Here is a 20,299-nt window from a genome sequence, read left to right on the forward strand (position 1 = left end):
ATATAACAACTTATATTAAAACTCACGAAATCCTACACATGCATACTATATAGGATAACATTTATAACATACTTTCAATGCATGCAATATGTTTTCTTATGGTGGAATTTTAAATCTACATGGCATACTTCATGCACAAACAAGATTTAATTTAATTAAAACATACATTCATAATGCATAATTAATTAAACACATAGTGAAGTGGATCAGTTTTGGCATCCTTAGTAAGCAAACAACTAAATTATTACAATAATAACTCAGCTTCAGCTCCAAGCCACTCCCGAACTGTTCCAACCGGCCTGAACTAACTAAGAAATCCTTAATCGGACCTCTAAGGCACCAAACCAAGTTGAATCGGACCAAAAAAGGCTAAACTGGTTGGAATCAACTCAAACCGGACCAAACCAATCTAGTTGGACTATTTGACTTCGCACTCACGCGTTTTTGGAAATGTTGAAGAATAATGCCGCAATGTTGTTGAAGAGCGCCACAACGTTATCGCAATTCTGGGACTGCTGATGAACAACACCGTGGTGCTGTTTTACAGAAGCAACTTCCATCTTCAATTTCTGATGTGCCTTGCTTCATAAACTTCAAATTACAGCCTAATTTCAACTCTATTGACTCTAGCAAATTTAATGACCCTTCTTCGCACATTAAGCCTATAAACAAGGGACCAATTACAACAATTACAAGTAAATTAAAGGGAAATTTTGATGCTAAAACTGTAATTGTTGGATTTTATGTCCTAAAACTCGTGGTTTGTAAAGAATAAAACTTATTAATCATAACATTTATAAATTAACCTAAGGTAACGTCATGCTTCATGCAATCTCCATTAATTACTAATATATATAACAATTATATAACTAGGTAATGAATCATACTATAACATACTTTCCATACATACATTCAACCATATATTATAACAATTATATTATAAATGGTGCATGGAAATGTTATAATGCATGCATACATATGTTGGGATTGGTGTCCTAATTCTCCTGGAGTCTCGTAGTTTGTAATATATACACATTGTTATGAATAAAATAAGAGTTATTTTATCTGACATTTACTTATATCCAATAAACAAAGTTTCATGGTTATTGTATGTAAACTTAAGCATGTATATGAGATAGACAAGTGGATCATTCCTTAAATGATAACCTAAATAGGTCTGTAGTATAAGGATTAAGAAAGGTTACTTGATTCTGGTGACACTATGGATACGGCTCGCTTTGTAGAGGTTTGCAAGTGTTGTGAACTACTACAGATGGTAGATCCTGACCATTCATGTGGAGACATGCCAGCGAGGGTGTCCTATACAAAGAGTTTGTATAAGACCGGACCACGAGATGATTCGTCTCTATATATAACGCCGTTGACACTGGAGACTTACATCTCACCTAAATGACCATAGGTGACATGACCTCAATCCTGAGTGTTTTGGGAACTCCTGCTTTTGAGGGCGATCCTTTAATTAGTATGGGTGAGAGTGGCCAGATTGCCAAATCAACATGCCTATCTTTTTAGGGACTTGTCTGATTTGGGATATGAAAACTCAGTTACACAAGATGGAATTCACTCATTCCCCGAAGCAGGGATAAATAGATAAATTGCTCCCTTATGGGCTAATTCTGGGGCTTAAACATAGTGGCCACAACTTCTCTTTGGAAAAGAGGACTCAGTTATAGTAGGACTATGACTTATGTTCATTAGAAGAATCAGTGGTACTTAAGGAGTTAGATGTAATGATAGGGGATAACAATTATTGGCCCAGCTGTACTTACGAGCGATCTATGAAAGGTTATCGCACTGTTGATTGGTTGATATGGACTCATAATATATCTGTAGTAAGGAGAGTTTAGCTGTGTGTCTTTAGTGGAGTGCCTGGTAGTTAACGGATGGTGGATCCCATGACTAAAGAGTTTAGTCAGTTATTCACGTACTGTTGGAGCTTCGAGCTACAGGTCCATAAGGTCTTAATGGTAGCTCAATGGATTCAAGTTGAGAATCAGTTCTTAGTGTTGATTTGAAACGTATAAATTGACAAGAGGTAATTTGATTATATATGATATGATTGGTGTGGTGTATGAGATACATTAAGTGGAGGATTAATGTAAATGAGATTTACATTAAGTACCATGAAATAGAAAAAGAGCTATGGTTTATATGTTTCATGAGATGAAATATTAAAACTATAGGTTATAAATATACTATGGTAAGTTGGTTATTATATATATTTATAATAATATTAATTATTGGATAATTATATCTTTTTCTCTAGTAACCAATTGATGGTTTCATGGTAACCGTAAGATAAAAGGAAAAGTGTTTTCCTAAATTTAGTATGTTTTTGTGAGAATTTCTATTCTAGGCAAGTTCTCACGGTGGCTGTCAAGTGAATGAGATTTACTAAATGACAGCTGAAGAGAGACTAGACGATTATGGAGTGATTCTATACGATAGTTCACTCAGCTAGCCGATAGCTAAACGATCGCGAAGCTTTTGCTAAACGACCGCGGAGCTTCTTCTAAACAATTGGGCATTGTCTATATGATAAATCTTATCATCTCCCACTTGCTTAATGTTTACATGATTGTTTCTCTGGTCTCTTCCTCTAACCAAGTCAACACAGAGCCCACACTTCTGGATTTTCACATCGAGAATACCAAGGTAGCCATTGTGGTGGTGTGAGAATGGGCAGAAATGCACGTTATCATAGTGCCAAGTTCTTAAACAATGTTGGCTCACGTTAATAAAACATGTTAAATTGCGTCTATTAAGCATCAATTTCATAATATTGCGGTTGCATGCGTTCATCGCATAGGAATAGTTAATTTTTATATTTTTATGCAGAATATGCGTTGACGCAAGGCAAGAATTACGATCATAGGAAATTAGTGGTCGAGCGCAACTTCACCGCAAGGCTTTGCAGTGATCATGTTCGCAAATATTTGCCCGAGAAGGATTTCCGCAACTTGGTCAACGCAACATGGTGGGTGCATCTGGGTGAAAGACTAATTAATCACGATGGGACAGAAAGCTGATGACAGTCGAATCCGAATTAAGTTGACAGCCGCTAACAATACAAGTACATTCAGCTTTTCAGTGAAAAATATTCCGCGCATCAGTCAGGGGAATTAAAGTCGTCTCATCTGCACAATCATGAGAGAGAAGCTGCCGTTCACCTTGGATGTCTATAAATACCAAAGGCAACCTTCAAAAAAGGGGTTTGGCAGTTCGAAATTTCATACTTCAGTTCGCACGTCTTTGTTCATAGTTTTCCTTTCGTTTTAAGGCGGACGTGAGAGAGGAAGGTGGTGCTGAAACTGTCTCTTATACACATCTAGATGTGTATAAGAGACAGAAGTTGTGCCGGTAGATCATTCCGGTAAGTTGGGGAGAGCGCTGGAAGCTTCAAGGACAGAGAGAGGGTCGACGCCTACGGAAGCAGGAACATCTTTGGAACCGAATAGAGATTTACAGTGTAAAAGCCTCGGCCAGCAAGGAATTGCTACAGGCTCTCTATCTTTGACTTCCATTGTTATTTTGTACTCCACTCATTTATCGAAATGGAATCTACTTCTCTATATCTGTTCACTCTTTGTTATTTATGCATGAGTAGCTAAATCAGTTGAATGGGTTAAGAAGCATTTAGCTAGCAGAATTAGGGAATCTTCATTCTATGCGATTATCTTGTATTATGTATGCTTCGTTCGTCCATTAGAGATACTCGAGAGGGTAGTCTAAGGACAGGATCTAGGCTTGGGAAGGTCAGGTTAGAATCTAGGCTCGGGAGAATCAGATTAGAATCCATAATCAACAGATAGAAGCTTAGGAATAAGCACTATTTGTTATCAACACATCGCATGCATCCCAGAGATAGGATATGATTGTATGCAGTCACCTTGCCTTTATGCATTCTGCATCATCGCATAAGAAAAGAGTAGAGACTTAGGGATAAGCTCTATGGACACATTTGCATTCAACATATGTGTCCTAGACTTAGGAGCATCGAATTTGCATTGGAAAATGACTTGTTGTGCATGGTTGTAGCATGATCGCATAGTCTGACGCATTTCCAAGTAACGCTAGCTAAAGATCTTCTCAACCCGTTCATCCGCTTACTCAATGTATCTATCACACAACTGACTTTTCTCAAATCCGCCGCAATTGGTTTTTTTCATTAACGCAATCAACAACAAACCAACAATTTATTTACTTGGTTACCGCAAAATTTTCCTAAAAATTACCAATGCAACTTGTTTTCACAAGTTCTTGAGTTCGACCCTGGGCCTACCAGGAAACTTAGTGGAATTTACACTTGGATTCTGCTAAGGAAACTTGAGTGCACAATGCAATTTCACCATCGCATATCATCCATAATTCATTTCATAAAATCAAGCATCAAGTTTTTGGCGCCGTTGCCGGGGACTTCGAAAAAATAGTATGCTAACGGTAATTTTTTTTATTTCATTGCAGACTCTCAATCTCTAGAAAATTACGACTCGGAGATTGAGAGAACGTTTAGACAGATACTGAGAAACCGCCAACAACAACCACGGTCAGATAAAGAAGAGATGGCGAAGCAGCCTGGAAATGAAGCACCAAATGATAACTATGATTTCTCTTTATGAATCATGAGGCCTGCCCTTGACGGAAGCCGATTTGAAATGAAGTTGGTGATGCTGTAGATGATCCAAACTACAGGACAATTCGGAGGAAGGCGTGGCGAGGACCCGCACGCCCAGCTCCGAAGCTTTATTGAAATCTGCAATACTTTTGTGTTCCCGAACATCTCTGCCGAAGAAGTTCGACTAACTTTGTTCCCATTTTCTCTCTGTGATCAGGCTAGGAAATGGGCATATTCTCTCAAACTGGGAGAGATCACTTCATGGGAACAGGTCGTGGAGAAGTTTATGAAGAAATATTTTCCACCTATTGAGAATGCCAGACGAAGGAAACTCATTACAAATTTTGAACAAGACATGGATGAATCGCTCAGCGATGCTTGGGCGAGGTTTAAAAGGTTGGTCAGGGATTGTCCACACAATGGTTTTCCAGACTGCCTTCAAATGGAAATTTTTTATCATGGTTTGAATCCTGCTTCACAGACCACTGCCAATGCGGCAGCCACTGGTGGTCTGTTTGATAAAACGCATGACGAGGCAAAGAATATCTTGGATCACATCTCTAAGAACCATAAATATTGGAGAGAAAGTGACCAGAGATTGAGAATCAAAGACAATGACGCAAGTAATGGTGCTATTGCTTCACTACAAAATCAGATGACCGCAATGATGAATCTAATCTAGGGAATTGCGATTAGCAGCCCAACACTGCAAAATAGGAAAATCAAAGCAATTAGTCAAAACACCTGAAGGTGTGCGAGTTGCGGTGATGGGCACGTGATGGAAGATTGCCTGCAAAATCCACAATTCGTTTACTTTATGAAAAATAATCCTTTTTCGAATATCTACAACCCCGGGTGGAGAAACCACCCCAATTTTGCTTGGAAGAATCAACAATAGAATTTCCAACCCGTGGCGCAGAAAGAAGGGCCACCAGGATTCTTCCCACGCAACAACGATCAGACAAATAATCAAGCAAGTAGCTCACAACCACCTCAATCTTCTTCCTTGGAGAGCCTGTTGAAACAATACATAGAGAAAAACAAAACTGTGCTTCAAAGTCAGGCTACGTCCATCCGCAATCTAGAATTACAGATGGGCCAGATTACGAGTGAGCTGAAGAGTAGAATGCAAGGGGCTCTGCCGAGTTCAACAAAACTCCTATGCAATCCGGGGAGATCAAGTAAAGAACAATGTCAGGTTGTGACATTGCGAAGTGGGAAGACTGTGGAGGTAGAAAAGAAGGAGCGTAGTCAGACAGCTCCCAATGCGGAAGAATCTGAAGTTGCGGTGAAGAAAGAGAAAAAGAAGCAGTAGAACTAGAGGTTGCATCGACCTCAAAGCCAACTGAGATGGGAACCGTGAAAGTGCAGTTACCCCCTTTCTCGCAGAGACTAAGGAAGAAAAAGAATGAAGAGGTACAATACCAACGTTTTCTGTCTATGTTAAAGCAATTATATATTAATATTCCTTTCAGTGAAGCGATTGAGGAAATGCCTACCCAAGCAAAGTTTCTGAAGGATATGGTAACTAAGAAGAGAGGAGCTGGTAAGTTTGCCACGGTGGCACTAACTCAGAGTTCAAAATCAATCATTCCACCAAAGATGAGCGATCCTGGGAGCTTTACTATTCCTTGCTTCATAGGAGGACTATAGATCGGGCAAGCTCTGTGTGACCTGGAAGCTAGCATAAATTTGATGCCTCTGTTAATCTTTAGGCAGCTGAATGTGAGGCAACTTGTGCCTACAACCATGACTCTCCAACTGGCCGATAGATCTCTGGTGCATCCAGAGGGAAAGGTGAAGGACGTGCTGATAACCATTGACAAATTTATCCTACTAGCCAACTTCATCATTTTGGACTACGAGGTCGACAAAGATGTGCCCATCATTCTGGGGCGACCATTTTTATCAACAGGTCATGCTCAGATTGATGTGCATAAAAGGGAAATCACTTTGAGTATCAATGGACAGAAGCTCAAGTTTAACATAATTCGTGCCATGAAGTTTCCGGATGAAGAAGACCTACATGACTCAGATGATGACTAGAATTTGATTGAGGAAGAAAATTTTGATGAAGAGAACGAAGAAGGGGATGCCAGCACATCCGTTACTGCCTGTAATGCGATCATGACAAAAACAAGCAAGGAAGAAGAAATGATCGCAAATCAAGAAGAAAAGCCAATAGGAAAAGAAGAAAGAAAAACAACACAACCAACCCTAGTAGAACCACAAACACTGGAATTAAAGACCCTGCCGAATCATTTAAAGTACGCTTTTTGGGGCAGAATGAGAAGCTGCCAGTTATCATTTCCTCTGAACTCAACGAAGACTAGGAGAATGCGTTGATGAGCATTCTAAGGAAACATGTGTGAGCAATTGGCTGGACGTTTGCCGACATTAGAGGAATCAACCCAGTGTACTATGTGCACCGCATTCGTCTTGGACCATAAGGCAACGATCGAACATCAACGCAGACTCAACCCTGCAATGAAAGAGGTCATAAAAAAGGAGATCATTAAATGATTAGATGTGGGCATTATCTATCCCATAGCAGATAGCACGTGGGTTCGCCCCGTACAGTGTGTGTCGAAAAAGGGCGGCATGACAGTAGTCCCGAATGAAAACAATGAATTAATACCATAAAGAACCATCATTAGGTGGCACATTTTCATGGATTACCGCAAGCTGAATGCGGCCACAAAGAAAGATCATTTCCCTCTGTCGTTCATTGATCAAATGCTAGACCGTCTAGCTGGAAATGACTTTTATTGCTTTCTGGATGGTTATGTCAGGTACAACCATATTGTGATAACTCCAGAAGATCAAGACAAGACTACATTCCCCTGCCCATATGGGACCTTTGCTTTTCGTTGCATGCCGTTTGGCCTCTGCAATGCGCCAAGAACATGCCAAAGGTGCATGACGACCATCTTTTTAGATTATCTTGAGGACTCTGTTGAAATATTTTTGGACGATTTCTCTGTTTATAGAAACACCTATGAAGTCTGTCTAGCCAATTTGGAGAAGATACTGAAGAGATGCGAAGAGACGAATCTGGTGCTTAATTGGAAAAAATGTCATTTCATGGTGAAGGAGAGCATAATGTTGGGGTACAAGGTTTCCCGGGATAGGTTGGAGGTGGACAAAGTAAAAATCGAAGCAATTGAAAAACTTCCAACTCCAACAAGCGTGAAGGTTGTACGAAGCTTCTTGGGGCACGCTAGATTTTACATATGCTTTGTCAAAGATTTTTCGAAAACAGCACGACCATTGAGTGTGTTGTTAGAGGCTGATAGAAAATTTGATTTTGATAACAGCCTCAAAGCATTTTGAGTTTTGAAGAATGCGCTGATTATCGCACCCATATTGATTGCACCTGATTGGACACTGCCTTTTAAAATAATCTGCGATGCAAGCGGGTATGCGATGGGAGCGGCTTTAGCGCAAAAGAGAAAAAAAATCTTGCATCCCATCGCATATGCGAGTAAAACTTTAAATCTTGCTCAGACAAATTATACCACCACATAGAAAGAGCTTCTGGCGGTAATTTTTGCGTTGAAAAATTTTTGAGCATATCTATTGGGAACAAAGGTACTCATCCATACTGATCACCCGAAAATAAAGTACTTAATGACAAAAAAGGACACAAAGCCAAGGTTGATCAAATGGGTTCTCCTCCTTCAAGAATTTGACATAGAAATAATCGACCGGAAGGGGATAGAGAACCAAGTTGCGGATCACTTATCTAGATTGGAAAATCCTGAGGTTGTCTGCAATGAGTCTGAGGTGAGTGCGGTGTTCCCGGATGAGCAGCTGTTCCACATTGAAGAATTGCCCTGGTATGCAGACATAGTCAATTATCTGGTTTGTGAGCAATTTCCTGAAGATTACACTTACTACCAACAGAGGAAGCTCAAACATGAATGCAGACATTACTATTGAGATGTGCTGAATCTGTATAAAAGAGGGGCAGACCAGATTTTGTGATTATGCGTACCAAATGCTACTCAACAACGCATATTATTGCAATGTCACGACTCACCATATGGTGGGCACTTCGGAGGATAGCGCACCGTAGCCAAAGTTTTACAGAGTAGATTCTTTTGGCCTACATTGTTCAAGGATGCAGCTAACTACATAATGAACTGTGATCAGTGCCAACGCACAGGTAACATTTCATGAAAACATGCCATGCTGATGAACTCTATCTTGGAGCTTGAATTGTTCGACGTATGGGGGTTTGATTTCATGGGACCATTCCCTCCCTTGAATTGTAAACACTACATTTTATTAGCCGTCGATTATGTCTCCAAGTGGGTAGAGGCAGTGGCATGCGCCGCAAGTGATGTGGCAGTAGTCTCCCAATTCCTGAAGAAACATATTTTCACTTGTTTTGGCACTCAACGTGCCATCATAAGTGATGACCACTTTTCAATCATAATATCAAGAAGCTGCTGCACAAATACAACATTCTCCACAAAGTGGCCACCGCATACCATCCGCGGACGAATGGTCAGGTCGAGGTGTCCAATCGAGAAATTAAGCTGATACTTGAGAAGGTAGTAAGGCCTTCATGAAAAAATTAGGCAACAAAGCTTGGCGATGCGTTGTGAGCATACCGGACTGTATTTAAAACACCAATAGGTATGTCCCCTTATGCGTTGGTATTTGGTAAGGCGTGTCATTTGCCTTTGGAGCTGGAATATAAGGCACTTTGGGCGGTAAAGAAGCTGAACTTTGATTTGAAGAAAGCAAGAGAAGCACGAAAAATGCAACTGGTCGAGCTAGAAGAATGGAGGATTAACACATATGAGAACGTGAAGATTTACAAAGTGCGCACCAAACGCTGACACGACAAACACATATGCGGTAAGAACCTCCAAGTCGGGCAAAAGGTCTTGCTCTTCAATTCGAGACTACGACTCTTTCCTAGCAAGTTAAAAATCACAATGGTCTGAACCATTCATCATTAAAGAAATATTTCAATATGGTACGGTGGAGCTGATTATCGAAGACAGGATCCGTATGTTTAAAGTTAATGGGCAACGAGTAAAAGCGTATCATGGAGAAGACTGGCATTGCCAAGTCGAGTCCGTGGACCTAAGAAACCTTGAATGAAGAAGGAAGTAGGTGGTCCCTGCGTTATCAGACGTTCGCAATCCATCGGGAACACAAGTTTTTAGGAAGCATGGAATCTTCAACTTTTCTCCACTACTCTGAATTTTTATTACACCATATTTGTTCAACTTTATCTATTCTGACTTCTCTAAAAAATAAAAATAAATAAAAAATTTGCGGTAAAAGAATTTCTTTTGTTTGAAATCATTTGACCCTCTCACTGTTTGCTTACAACGATTAAGGCACAAGATTGCGGAGATGTTACATGAGCAGCAAATTATCTCACTCCATCACCGCAACCCAAAGAAGAGTGATAGCCGCAAAGATGGATGAGTCAATACACAATGCGGGTGACAGTGCAAATTTGGGGGTGTATTCTTCCTTATCTCTATTTCAAATTTAGCACTATCGCATCGCATCTTAGTTTTAAAAGTTTTATCACCGCATCCTCTTTGATTACAGCAATCATTTGACATGGATAACTTTAGTAGGTTACCGCATGCTATCCCTTTGCCAATTATGATTTCAATGATGAAAAACATACTTCTATTTCTTTCGTAAATACTAGAGTCAACTTAACTTTGAGATAGTCACCTCATGAAATAATTCTAGAAGTTAGAGGGTTGCTACCTTTCTTTCAAACTCTCTTTACGAAGCATTCTAAGAACATCGCACGACTCATTTCAATCTTTTGGCAATGAGAACATTTTAAATTTGGGGGTGAAGTATTTATTTTCGACCTTGCTATTTTGAAAAAAAAAAAGAGAGAGAGAAAAATTTTGAGAATAATAACTCCACTGTTAACACAATGGGAAACCCATGTTGATAAAAGTTAAGTTGTGAAAGGTACTTACCCATAGTTAAATGTCCGCATGACACACGTGGGGGCAAGCCAAAACGAAAGTAAGTCACCAGGATCAACACATAAATAAATGACCGCAACTTTTCTGCCAAGTAGGTATGAGTTTAGTCTGAGAAAGAGCGCATTGCTCGTAGTTGGATGTCCGCATGACACACGTGGGGGTGAGCCAAAATGAAGGCAGGGCACTCGGATCAGTGCATGGTCGGAAAAAAATAACAATGACAAGAAATATGCAAGGATAAAATCATTCGACACCCTGGTGAAAAAATTTTTGTTTCTTTTTGAAATAAATCATGCGATGTTCCGGAAGTTAGTAAAGTATTTTTAAAGGTTAAGCTTGTAGTCCCTAGGTCTTAGAAATATTTTGAGAGAAGACTTGAACATGATCTAAGGAAACTTTGGTATATAGGAATTGAATGAAGTATCCTTGAGAAATCTAGGAAAAGAATATTACGGTTGACTTGCTAAAGGAAATCTTTAGCTTATGCTTGAGGACAAGCATTGTTTAAATTTGGGGGTGTTACATGATTGTTCCTCTGGTCTCTTCCTCTAACCAAGTCCACACAGAGCCCACACTTCTGAATTCTCACCTCAAGAATACCAAGGTAGCCATTGTGGTGGTGTCGTACTCAACTCGACATAGTCGAGGTTTTTGGAGGTCGTTCGTTGAGTTTGCTATGTTTGTGATCTTGGAGATCATTCTGTTTGTGGTCGCTGTGATCGTATTGTGGTACGATCGAAGTGTTCGAGCATTTGTGATTGTCATCTTACTGTGAACGAGTGTTCATGATCAAGGGTGTTGAAGATGAGTCTTCAAAGGTATGTGAATTCTTTCCCTTGATCTTAGTAAAGCATGCTGTAATTTCGTTTTATGCATAGCCTGTATGTTTCCATTTCTTGATTATAATTGCTAATGTTTATATACGAATGAAATTTGGAACGATCATTCCGCTGCTCATGGAAATGCTCATGTCTGATTTCCTTCAACATATATTATAACATTTATGCTATATGATTCATGAGCATGCTTTATAATTTAAATCATGCACATACATATATTATAACACTTATCATATAAAATGATGCATGAATATAAATGCATAACCTATGGTGGGTTTTAAAACTATATGACATACAATATGACATATAATATAGAACATACATCATATGTATATTTAAAATAAACAGTTAATAGACCGGGATAGAACACCTTAAAGGAAAGTTAAAAGGCTAACTATTACAGCATAAGAGTCATCCGGTTCGAAACAGGTGAACTAAGCCTTGAACCGCTCGAACCGAACCGCCCTTCAACGAACTCTCTGCAGTGTTCGTGTAGCAAACTTGTTGTGCAATCTTGTAGAAAATGCTACACGATCGTGTAACAAAAGCTACACAATCGTTTAACAAAAGCTACACGATCTTGTAGAACTGCTTCGTCTTCTTCGTCGACGCAGTGCTCTGAAAAACTTCTTTGAAGCTTTCTAAGAACAGTACGAGCGACTCAAGCAACAAATACACACTCTATAGAAAAATTATGCCCAAAACAGAGGCCTTTAGAAACCAAATTTGTAAACGAAATAAAGCCTTAAAACTAAGTATCCTATCTCAAAACATCCATCAACAAAATCACATTCATATTAAACCATTCATCACATGAACATTAAACATAATGCAGTAAATCCCACCAACACTGTAAAAAATGATTCAATAAAAAAATGGAATTTGGGATCAGAAAACCAACAACCTGACTCTGATACCAATTGAAGGAACTCTACGAGGAGAGAACCTTGAGCGGAAGCAAAGATCGTCCCAAATCCATTTTTCATTGAATGTAAGTTTTACAGTAAATCAAGAACAAGATATGCATTCCATAAATTATAGCATACATTAGTAAAGAAAAACTTATGGTTTCAGAAACCCTGACCTTTGAAGACTATTCTTAAAGAATTCCTCAAACAAGTCACGAATGGATCTCCTTCTCCAAAGGGGACACACCAAACGGAGCCTCCTATATTCTTCTTAGGGATTGAGAATGACAAGAGGTATGTGCTCTGCCTTAGGGTTTTGGAAGAGGGGAGGAGATGGAGAGCAGAGAGGGAGGAGAAGAACTTTTCTTCTTTTTTTGTTTTTTTTTTCAGAGAGAACTATTCCCCTAGTGTTTTAAGAGGAAGATGAATGAGCACCATCCCTCTCTCTGACCCCTCTCATCACGTATTTGGTTGAGAGAAATTAGGGGGAGGGAGTTGTAATTTCCTCCATTTAATTAATTAATATTAATTTAATAAAATAAAATTAATAATAATTATACATATAATAACAACCTTATTATATGTATATAAACTACATGTTATATCCCATATAACACATAATCTATAGTTTAATTTTATATCAAATACATTATAACCTATAGATGTATTTTCTCTCAACTATACATGACATTTAATATAAACCATATTATAGTAAACTCACTTATATGAGTCTCATTCATATAATTAATATTTGAATCATATCCAAATATTTAATTCCTCTCAACTTATTTATGGTATTTAATATAAATCATATTTATATTAAATTTAATTATATGAATCTCATTCATATAATTAGTATTTAAATCATATATCAAACTCCTCTCATATTACCTTATATTATAATGTATCAAATACATTTTATTAATTATATCACATATATAATTTTATTTAATTAATTATATCATATATAATTAATTCCCTCAATTAATTTGAATACTTCAAATTAATCCAAAAATAATTCTCAATTAAATCCCTATTGAGCTATAGAGGGGACCTTATGAACCTATAGATTGACTCTCCAACGGTACTTGGATAATTAATTAAACTCTTTAATTAAATTACCCAACATCCGCTAACTGCCTGTCATTGCACTAAAGACTGTCAGCTGCACTCTTCATACTACAGATAAATTTTTATGTCCATTGGATATAACCAATCAACAGCGCGATGACCCTTCACAAATTGCTCATAAGTACAACTAGGCCAAAATTACCGTTTTGCCTTTGTAGTTACATCTAACTCCTTAAGTACCACTTATCCCTCTAATGAATAATAAGTCATAATCTAACTATGACCAAGTCTCTCTCGGACCAGGAGAGGGTGTGGCCACTATGTTCAACCTCTAGAATCAGTCCTTAAGAGAGCAATTTATCTACTTGCCCCTACATCGGAGAATGAGTGAATTTCGTCTCGTGTAGCTATGTTCCCAGCTTCCCAGTTCAATGAATCCTTAAGATGGTAGACTTATTTAGTTGGCAATCTGGCCACTTTCACCCATACAAATCAAATGACCACCTTCATGAGTAGGAGTTCACAACTCACTCAGGATTCAGATCATGTCACCTATGGTCATCCTAGTGAAATGTAAGTCTCTATTATTAATGGTGTTATATAAAGAGAATTATCATTTCGTGGTCCGGTCTTATACAAATTCTTTATATAGGATACCCCCGCTCACATGCCTCTACATGAATGATCATGATCAGATCATTTGTAGTACTTTACAACACCTATAACACCTACAAAGCGGGTCTTATTTGTAGTGTCACTAGGATAAGGTACCCAACCTTATCCATCTACTACAGACTGTTTAGATTATTATTTAAACAAGATCCATTTGTATGTCTCTACATACTTGTTTAAATTACATAAAATAACCTAGGATCTTAGTTTATTGGATTGAGTATATGATTATAAAATAGCACTTATTTTATTAACAACAATATGTTTATACAAAGTTTATAAACTACGAGATTACAAGAAGATTTAGGACACCAATATAAACATACTTGGGACGTAATTCCATGTTCTATCATATAGTTTTGGAATCTTAAGTTCATGTACTCTCCACCACGATCAGATTGTAGTGTTTTTATCTTTTTACCTAAAAAGTTTTTAACTTTAGTCTTGTTCTCCTTGAACTTTTCAAGTGTTTCACACTTATGTTGCATTAGGTATAGATACCCATATCTAGAATAATCATCTATGAAAGATATTAAATATTCATAACCTCCTCGTGCTCTTACATTCATCGAACCACAAAAGTCTAAATGTATAATCTCCAAGGTCTCGTTGGCTCTATAACCTTTTCTAGTAAAAGGTTGTTTTTTTCATTTTGCCTTCAAGGCATGACTCACATACAGGTAAAAAGTTTTCTTCTAAACCATTTAGAAGTCCACTTTTCACCAATCTCTTATTCCTATTGAGATTAATGTGGTATAACCTTAAATGGCAAAGATGGGTATTTTTTTAAGGAGAAACTCTCGGACTTTTAATAGTTGTTGCCATTTTGAATAATTCAGTATTTAGCATGGCTTTTGTAACTAATGGCCTTAGTACATATAGTTATTTTCCATTAAACCAAAGCCTAGTTTCATTTCATTCTTAAAGATAAACATTTTATTTTCAGAGAAGGATAAGGAATACTTTTGTTCGATCAGACAAGAAACTGAAATTATGTTCCTCTTGAAATGAGATACTGTATATACATCATCCAATAATATATATAATTTCTTGTCCAAAAATAACTTAAGTTTACTTACAGCAACAACTTAAACGTCCTCGCCAGTATCAACTCTGAGAGTCATCTCTCCAACTACCAATTGTCTCTAGGAATTAAATCTTTGATGAGAAGAACATACGTGATTAATAGCTCCTGAATCAACTATCCAGGCAGAATCATCATTCTCTATTAAGCACGTCTCCAAGACAAATAAATTAGATTTATTTTCTTCGAAGTTTTTCCTATTTTGGAGAAAAGAGAGATCAACTCCATAACTCATATCATAAACTCCAAGTTTCATCTCAGAGGACAATCCTTGTTGATTAACTTCACTAGACTTAACAACAATTGCTTTCTCTATTTGTCCCTTGACATTCAATATGGACTGGAGTTTATTTAGGGAGTTGACATTACTGGTTTCATTGTCATCAATCCCGTTTTTCTTGAATTATGAGAACTTTTGCTTGAACAATTCTTGCATTGATTGCATGATCTGATGTGTAGTGACAATATTCTTAAATCTTTTGGCTAATGCATGGGGTATGCTTGTTAAAATGTGAACCCTAGCCTTAGAATTAGCCTTTGTCCACATTTCGTATGCATCACAAACATTTCGTGTTGCATCATGGGTTGTTTCTCTAGGACAATCCTCAATCATGACAATGTTGAGGTCATTAACCACAAATTTTTTTTAATTGAATCTTTCCAAGTCTTATAATTAAAAACGGTCAAATTATTAGAGGCAATTAACCGAAAATTACAGTTTAACAGTTTAACATTTTTAGTTACCTTATTTAATTAGCATTTATTTCACTATAAAAAGAATGTCACTTTAACTTCCATGCATGCCTGTCTTTAGTAACGGCCTAGCTTGAGTCCTAGGGAGTCAGGTCGTTACAGTTGGTTGTCGAAGTGTCGTTGAAGATGGTTGTCGGAGCTTGGAGTTGGCCACCCGAAAGTGGTCATCAGAGTATGTTGCTAGAGTGTGGTAGCGCTAATCGTCAACGGAGACCAATGGGTGGAACCATTAAAAACATTGGAGGGAGAGAGAATTGGGGAGAGTTGGGGTGATTTGGTAAAATAACCAACTCAACCACACCAACATTTAAAGTTGGTTGTCGAACATTGAGTTGGTAAAAAATGCCAACTCAACCCAACTCTCTTTTGTTGTCAAACACCCCCTTAGTGTAAGAAAAAAGTTGTATGTGATATGTCATTTTTCCACCCGCGTTCTCCTTAAAAGTTCACAAGATGATATTCATGCTCAGCCTTGTGGCACACTGGGCGCACAGACTCTTAAGAAGGTATTTCCATGGGTCAATATCAAGGTGAATGGAGAAAGTGTTTATAGTATGTGGGAGAAGAACATGTGTCAACACATCCTGTGGCCTTCTTCATCGGTTTGGAATGTTATTTCCATGCTCGAACTCGTGGCGTCCTGAGAGCATCTCCATTAGGAAGGTGTTTGCATGGGAAAAGGACATAACAAACTTCAAAAATGGATAAGATCGCTATAATCAATTGTACCAATTATGTTCTTCCCTGAGGCAGACTGGTTGGGGCGGGATTATAGGGTTGAAAATGAAAAGTTACACTTATAAAAAAAAACATTAAGGTAGTTGTTGGTTTCTTAACCAAATCAATGATAATTAAATATTATAGGAATAAGAGTTATTCTAGTGTAATATTTGATTAAGAATGTCTCAATTTAGTGAAGAAGTAACTGTTCACCCCAAGGTGACATTTATTCTAAATCACTGAAGTATCATTGAAAAATAAAATGATGTTGGGTTCATTATTGTTTTGCTAAACTGATTGGATTAAAATGGATTTTTGCATAAATGTCTAAAATAAGTGATTTTTTTGTGTCAGCAAAATGACTAGTGCGGTATTCTCTTTTCTTGGCACTGATAAATTAAACGACTATATTTACATGACATGGAAGAATACAATTAATACAGTTTTGGTCATCGATGACCTAAAATTCATCCCAGTGGAGGAATGTCCTCCAAATCCTAGACCCAATGTTTTATGAAACATTCATGAAGCCTATGACAGGTGGACTAAGGCCAACTATAAAGCCAAAGTCTACATTTTGGAAAGCTTATATGAAGTTTTGGCCAAAAAGCATGAGCCCATGGTCTCTACTCGAGAGATCATGGAGTCATTATGTTGGATGTTTGGCCAACCGACCATACATCTCAGGCATGATGCTCTAAAGAAAATTTTAACGCCCACATGAACGAGGGATTGTCTGTTAAGGAAAATGTCCTTAATATGGTGATTCACTTCAACATAGCCAAGATAATGGGGTTATCACAGATGAGGCCATCCAAATTAGCTTTATTATAAAAACTCTTCCAAAAAGTTACCTCCAGTTCCGTAGCGACGCTGTTATGAAAAAGATAGAATACAATCTTACCACCCTTCTACATGAGTTGCAGACTTACGAGTCCTTGATCAAAGTCAAAGGACAAACCAGGGAGGCAAACGTTGCCAATTCCTCAAAAAATTTCAACAGGGGTTCTACCTCTGGGATTAAGAACATGCCTTCTTCCTCAAACCCTAAAAAGTGGAAGAAGAAGAAAGGTGGTAAGGAGAAGAATACAACTAATCCACTTGCTGCTACCCAGAAGGGTAAGAAGGTCAAAGCTGCAAAGGGAACTTGTTTCCATTGCAATCAAGATGGACATTGAAAACGAAACTGCCTAACTTACTTAGCCAAAAAGAAGAAGGTAAATATGATATATTGGTTCTAGAAATGTGTTTAGTGGAGCATGATAATATTGCCTGGATACTTGATTCAGGAGCTACTAACTATGTTTGTACTTCTTTACAGGAAAATAGCTCCTGGAAGCAATTTGAGGCTGGGGAAATGACTCTACAGGTTGGAACAGGCGAGGTCACCTCGACGGTTGCAGTAAGAAGCATGAAGTTATTTTTGAATCTAAGTTTATATTGTTAGAGAATGTTTACTTTTCCTAATTTCAAGAGGAACTTAATTTCAATTTCTTGTTTGTTGGAACATTCTTATAATATATCGTTTACTCGTGATAAAGCGCCTGTCTCGAAGAATGGTGTTGATATATGTTTTCTAACAAATGAAAGTAAATTATATGTACTAAGGTCATTAGTATCTAAAATTCTCCATAGTGTTGAAATGTTCAACACTGCAACTAAAAAAACCAACAAAATGAAAGTTTCTTCAAAAGAAAACATTCATCTTTGGCATCTAAGACTAGGTCATATTAATCTCAATATGATTGACAGATTGGTTTAGAATGGACTTTTGAATGAGTTAGAAGAAAATTCTTTACCAGTATATGAAGTTTGTCTACAAGGAAAAATGACAAAACAACCTTTTACTGAAAAAGGTTATAGAGTCAAAGAATCCTTTGAGCTTATACACCTTTGTGGTCCAATGAGTGTTAAAGCAAGGGGAAGGTTTGTGTACTTCATCACTTTTACTGATGATTATTCTCGATATGGATATGTTTACTTATGTAACATAAGTCTGATACACTAGCAAAATTCAAAGAGTATAAGATTGAAGTTGAGAATTTATTAGGGTAAAGGATAAAAACACTTCGATCAGATGAAGGTGGATGGTACATGGATATAGGATTCCAAAACTATACGATAGAACATGGAATGACATCTCAACTTCCAATGCCTGGTACACCTCAATAAAACGGTATATCAGAAAGTAGTAACAGAACCCTGTTAGACACGGTTTAATCCATGATGAGTTATGCTTATCTACCTATCTCCTTCTAGGGTTATGCAGTGAAGACTACAACATGCCTTTTGAACCAAGTTCTACCAAAGAGTATTTCTGAAATACCTTTTGAATTATGGAGAGGTCATAAAAGTAATTTACAACATCTCAGGATTTGGGGATGTTTAGCACACATGCTTGGGGCAAATCTTAAGAAATTGGAACCACATTCAAAATTATGCCTCTTTGTAGGCTACTCCAAAGAAACGAGAGGTGGTCTCTTTTATGATCCAAAAGAGAATAAAATGTTTTTATCGACAAATGTAACTTTCTTGGAGGAAGACCACATTAGAGAGCATAAATCAAGAGTAAAATCATATTAAACGAACTCACCAAAGAAACTACTAAAACTTCAACAAGAGTTGTTGAAGAAGGAAACACTTCAACAAGAGTGTTGAAGAAGGAAACATTTCAACAATAGTGGCTAGATCACTGACTCAACAAGCCTTCCATTTTGGGGATTCGTCTGATTGAGGAGCTAGGAACATAGCTACACAAGAAGAAATTCAGTCCTTCCCCAATGTCAGAGCAAATAAATAAATTACTCCTTTAAGGATTGATTCTGGGGCTTGAACAATGTGGCGTCACACCATTTCTTAGCCCGAGAGGGATTTGATCATAGTTGGGCTATGATTTATTATTCATTAGAGGGATCAGTGGTACTTAAGAAGTTTGGCTCAATTGTACTTTGACCCAATTGTACTTACAAACAATTTGTGAAAAGTCATTGTACTATTGACTAGTTATATCCAATGGACACAGAAATATATCTGTAGTGCAAAGAATGCAGTTATCGATCTTTAGTGGAGTGTCCGACAGTTAACGGATGGTGAATAATTTAATTAAAGGAGTTTAATTAATTATTCACGTATCGTTGGAGCTTCAAGCTACAAGTCCATGAGGTCCCCTCTGTAGTTCAATGGGAATTAATGAGAATCAATTTTTGGATTAATTTGAATTGTTCAAATTAAGTGAGAGAATTAATTATATGTGAAATGATAAATTTAATCTAATTATATATTATATAATTACTATAATGTATTTGAGGCATTGTAATAGAAAGTTTATTTGAGATGAAATAAATATTTGAAGAAGATTCATATAATTAAATTTAATATAAATGAGATTTATATTAAATGCCATTGTTGAGAGAATAGAAACTATAGGTTATATTGTATTTGATACAATATAGAATCTATAAGTTATGTAATATATTTGACATAACATATAGTTTAATATATATATATATATATATATATATATATATATATATATATATGAATTGATTTATTAAAATTATTTTATTTTATTTTTTAAAAATCATTTTTTGGAGGGAGTTGTAACTCTTTCTCCCTCTTTCTCTCTAAATCGTGGG

General features: G+C 37.2%; 1 non-coding gene across 1 annotated transcript; it reads right to left on the reverse strand.

Moving 5' to 3' along the window:
• Nucleotides 1-4,955: 4,955 nt before the first annotated feature.
• Nucleotides 4,956-5,062, reverse strand: LOC120080685. Its single transcript, XR_005482634.1, has one exon. It is a non-coding gene; the product is annotated as a small nucleolar RNA R71 (small nucleolar RNA).
• Between the last annotated feature and the right edge of the window lie 15,237 nt (nt 5,063-20,299).

Source organism: Benincasa hispida, chromosome 6 (genome assembly GCF_009727055.1).
Source record: "Benincasa hispida cultivar B227 chromosome 6, ASM972705v1, whole genome shotgun sequence".
In the NCBI taxonomy this organism is placed as follows: Eukaryota; Viridiplantae; Streptophyta; class Magnoliopsida; order Cucurbitales; family Cucurbitaceae; genus Benincasa; species Benincasa hispida.